Here is a 5478-nt window from a genome sequence, read left to right as displayed (position 1 = left end):
CAACATTTGTTGATAATGTTGAGCAATTAAAGGAACAATGGATGATTGAACAAGAAGAAAAAACACAACAACAGATACAAGCAGCAGTTGAAAAATTAAATGTAGATCGAAATCAAAATTTTCAAAAGCAGTAGTTTTCATCTCAACAATTTCCTCCAGCTTCTCACTAGCAATTCCGGCCTCAACAACAATAACAATATCCACAATCTCGGAACTTGCAGCAAGAACTACCAATGTTCCAGTAGCAACAACAATACTCCCAACAGCACTAGCCTCCAAACTTCCAGCAGCAAAGACAACAACCTTCGAACTCCACCTTCTAGCAGCAACCATAATAACCAATGTTCTAGCCGAAACAATCTTTAATAATTATCTAAATATTTCTTTTATAGCCCTTTCCTCAACTTCTAATAGGTCAAACTCAATACATACCAACTATGTCAAAAGTTGGCTTGATCAAACCAAATTTAAATCAACTCCAACTAGTTATGGCTCCATCGATTAGTGATGGTGTACTTGAAGGTGAAATGTAATTTTGAAAGTTTTGTCATTGAGTAATATTCTACCAAATAATGATGAAGGGAGTGGAGCTAATGAACAAATAAATTATTATAATGATTGATGTATTCAAATAACTTTTCTATTTTTATTTTTGGTTTGTAAGAATAATTTAAATATTACAATTTAAATATAGTTATGACTTCATCGATTAGTGGTGGTGTACTTGAAGGTGAAATGTAATTTTGAAAGTTTTGTCGTTGAGTAATATTTTACCAAATAATGATGAAGGGAGTTGAGCTAATGAACAAATAAATTATTATAATGATTGATGTATTCAAATAACTTTTTTTATTTTTATTTTTAGTTTGTATGAATAATTTAAATATTACAATTTAAATATAGTGTGCTTTATTTTTTGTTTGTATGATATAATTTATAAATTTTGGAATGTTTTATTTTCTATAGTAATAATAATTTAATTAATAATAAAATTATATTTTTATTTTTTAATTATATTAATACTAATTATATATATATGTGTTTATTTTAAAAATTAAATAAATTTACACGATTATTAATAAGATTTCGATGTTTTATATATAAATTGCTTTATTTTTCAAAAGCATTATTTTGTTATTAACATCTACAGATTACTAAATAATAAATTATGACATACTTTTTATGTCAATTAATGGAGAAGTTACAAACGATATAATAAAATCATAATAGAGACTATATATATATAAACTAAAATAAAATTTTAAATGATGTTTAATGAACATTTTCATAAAATAAGTTCTTATAAACAAAAATAGAGATTGTAAAAGTATATAAATTTTTTTGTACGAACTCAACTACAACTCTTTGTAATGACTAACAACAAATATTAATATAATTAATTTTAATAATATTTTTTTAAAAATAGTTACATTAAAATCAATAAGTTTTAGATTTGATTCAAATTTTTATTTATCATATATTATGTAAACAACATAATTGCTAACATTTCAAATGATGAACTTTTTATGTATTTTTTTAAAAAAATATATATAAAAATACTTTTATTAGATCATTATTATAAATCTTTTTTTTTCATAAGTATTATTTTGTTTCTAAAAATTACAATTTCTTAATAAAGTTCTATCTTATTAATATAATAAATCATAATACCAAAAATAACTACAATAAAAAAATAACACTTCATCAACATTTTAAAAAATATTTTACTAATATTCTACATTCTAAAATAAAATATTAAGTCTAAAAATAATTTATAACCATATAATTTTTTTTAATAAATAATTATATAAATTACTAATCTATATTTAAAATGATTACATACTAACTTGATGTCGAGTAGTATCTGACTTGAATCTTACAAACAACTAACAAATCTTTCCAATAAACACAATAACATCACTGTCAAAATAAAAATTAAATAATATTCATTAAATAAATAAGTTCAAATAAAAAATAACATTAAAAAACAAAATATAAAATAAAAACTTACCGAAATTCAAGAGAGAATGTAGAGAGAAAAGTTGGAGAAAAAATATTTGTCGAGAGAAGATAGAGAGAAATTTAGATGGAAGGTACAAATAAAAAATGAGAGGAAGAGTGATATTTATAGGGAGAACAATGGGCCTTTGTGGCGGCCAAAGCAGCCAGAAGCCCCAACAGTACAATTCATTTGTGGCAGCCTATGCAGTCAGAAACGTCTGTCTTTGTGGCGGCCTAGGCAGTCACAAAAGGTTTCCTTTGTAGCGACTTTTATCCTTAGAAAACTGCAATTAGATGATTTTGTAGTGGCCTAAGCGCTCACAGTATTCCAATATTGTGATTTTGTGAGAGTATAGACCGCCACAACATTCTGCTAAATTTTTCAATAAATCAAGTCCATTATGAGGGTATTGGCCACCAAAAATTCAAATTACTTTCCTCCCATTATTTTGTGACCGTTTTTGGCCGCCACAAAGGTAACAATCAGCCAAAAAAAAATATTTTTGATTTGTGAGGGTTTTTTCAGCCACAAATAACAACCAATTTGAATTTTAGTATTTGTGAGAGCTTTTTCGGTCAGTAATTTGTGAGTATTTTTTCAGCCACAAATATTTTTTAAAAGTTGACCACAAAATGAGTATTTTCTTATAATGTAACAATAACTAGAAAATATTCGCTGAAAATAAAAGAAACAAAAAAAAACCCCAATAAACTAGAAGAAAAAAATCAAGTTAATGTGAACTTCCTTTTCATAATTACATATAATAGTTATCCACTTCATCTTAAAGTAATCGGTAAAGATACATATATTTAGAACAATTTTTTAGGTGACCAATGTGAGTTAATAAAGACATTTCTTAAACTTCAAAATATAATTTTATGATCTGGTTTTATTGATTTACTATTTGTTTTTGGGCTTAATGACTTATTTGTTTTTTTTTGTTTTTGTTTTTTAACTGTATATCCAATATGACAAGTTAGAATAAGTATTATAAGTTAATATAAATGTTGTTTTGTCTCTAAGATGAGTTAGCAATCACACATCAGGTGTTTAATGAAAATAATAATTGAATGGTAGGCATTAAATTGTTGTTTTTTATTATTATTTATGATGTAGTTTAGCGAATAATAACGATCGCTTGACCGATACAAATAAAAGAGACACTAATTTGATGGATGAAGAAATAGTTTAGAGACATTTCAGTTGATTTTAGTAGTTTAGGAACTAAATTGGTGAGAGAGTGTTTGTTTAAGGACTAAATTGACGCTTTATTCATTTATGAATTTAGAATTTTAGACCTAGAGTTTAAAAAGAAAAAACAGTAAAATCTAAAACTCTAACAATTTTTTACTATGTATATTCTTTTTTATATTATATTTTTTACCATAATATGTTTTTGGTGTCTTGGAAATTTAGAGTCCTATACGGTCGCACCGATATATACATTTTTTTTATAACATAAGTTGAATTAAAAAACTATTTTAAAATAAAACTATATGAATAGGAATATTAATCAAACAAAAAAAAATTATGATAACCAAAATAAATAAAAAATTATAATTTAAAGACATATTTAAACTTAAATTTTTTATTTTATTTTAAAATCCATAAATGCCAATGGCCAAATTTGCAAGGAGATCCATCCAGCAATTATTTATGACTAGAGGAATAAAAGTGACATTCTTCAATGCACCCAAAAGCAAGGGGCATGCTTTCTACAAACGGAACTCAGCTTTGTTGTTTAATTCCCGTAACTGTGCTGTTATTGTCCAGTCCACAGTAATGAATTTGATCCAAACTTGGCAGCTAGCCGCACAACACAAACCCATTAATTTTGTCATTAGAAGGAGCCAAACATCATCATCCTAATTGGAATAATAAAATTACAACGGGTTATCTAGCTGGCACATCTCCACCAGTCACTCCCTCATAATTTGACTTCAACCATAAAGCACTCCCCACCTTTCTATTACCTCTCCTTCTCACTACTTTCCTTTCCATTTATATATATCGCAAATCTCATCCTTCCTTTCCATAACCTCATTTCTATCACAATATTTTCCAAAACAAATCCTTTCTACTTCTTACTCTCTTTTTTTTTCCATACAAAACACAAATGGCCTCTCTTAACACAAGTGTAATCTTTACACTTTTTCTCTCAATTACTCTACTTCATTTGATTTCAGCTAGACAATTAACTGAATCAAATCAACAACTACTTAAATTTCAATACCACAAAGGCCCTCTACTTAGTGGCAAAATCTCTATCAACATCATTTGGTATGGAAAATTCAAACCATCTCAACGAACAATCATCACAGATTTCATAAATTCACTCTCTTCTCCCAAACAAACCACAACATTGCAACCCTCAGTTGCCACGTGGTGGAAATCAACAGAAAAATACTACCACCTCACCAACAACAAGAAATCAGTTAATCTCGCTCTCTCCCTCGGTGCTCAAATTCTTGATGAGAATTACTCTTTAGGCAAATCACTCGCAACTAACCAAATCCTAAAACTCGCATCTAAATGACCACAAAAAGACTCTATTAACATTGTTCTCACATCTGCTGACGTGGCAGTCGACGGTTTCTGTTCAAGTAGGTGTGGGACCCATGGTTCGTCTAATGGTGCACGCGTGAATGGCAAGAGATACAAATTTGCGTACATTTGGGTTGGGAATTCAGAAACTCAGTGTGCTGGTCAATGCGCGTGGCCATTTCACCAACCAATTTATGGTCCACAAAGCTCACCATTGGTTGCACCAAATAACGACGTGGGTCTTGATGGAATGGTTATCAATGTTGCTAGTTTATTAGCAAGAACAAAGATCTAAGTCACTAGAATCTTTAAGGTTAAAATTTTTTAGTTGTTGCCAATCTAATATTTGAGTTAATTAGTAAAAGTCTAAAAATTATGATTCAACTCCTTGCATTGTAGTAGGCCAATCCTAATTTAGGTGTGAGATCATTGTCGAAGTTCTTAATAACTACTATTGATTAGAATTGTACTAAATTGAGGGGATAAGCATGATAGAATCATGCCTCATGGGATTGGTTGGGGCAGACCCCACTCATATTTGGTCGACTATTTTCCAATTGATTGTTGTGTTTAATATCTTCACCCTATTTTTGAGCTCGTGTTGCTCTTTTTACATTTCTATGTTGGCCAAGTTGTATAATTGATTCATTAGTACCGAAAAAAGTCTCCAAGTACCAAGGTCGGAGGGCATAGATGTTTAGGATGACAAAGTGGTCTACAAGGTTAGTTTTGAGCACATCACCCAAACATCAAGGACAAAGGTTATAGGTATTTAGGAGGATCGAGTGCTCTAATAGATTGATACCGAAACAAGCCCACGAGAGTCAAGGCCAAAAGGGTGTAGGTGTTCTTCCAATGATTGGCAAATGACAAAGTTGCCAAAAAAACAAATTTTATAATATTATAATGTAAAGAAGTCTTCTTCCATTAGT

The 5478-nt window shown here is 29.0% G+C and overlaps 1 pseudogene; it reads left to right on the top strand.

Annotated features, from left to right (window-relative positions):
- The first annotated feature begins 4036 nt into the window (after positions 1 to 4036).
- Positions 4037 to 5161, top strand: LOC101504154 (protein PHOSPHATE-INDUCED 1-like; annotated as a pseudogene).
- The last annotated feature ends 317 nt before the right edge of the window (positions 5162 to 5478 follow it).

This window comes from Cicer arietinum, chromosome 2 (assembly GCF_000331145.2).
Source record: "Cicer arietinum cultivar CDC Frontier isolate Library 1 chromosome 2, Cicar.CDCFrontier_v2.0, whole genome shotgun sequence".
In the NCBI taxonomy this organism is placed as follows: domain Eukaryota; kingdom Viridiplantae; phylum Streptophyta; class Magnoliopsida; order Fabales; family Fabaceae; genus Cicer; species Cicer arietinum.
This window is presented reverse-complemented; position numbering and strand designations above follow the sequence as displayed.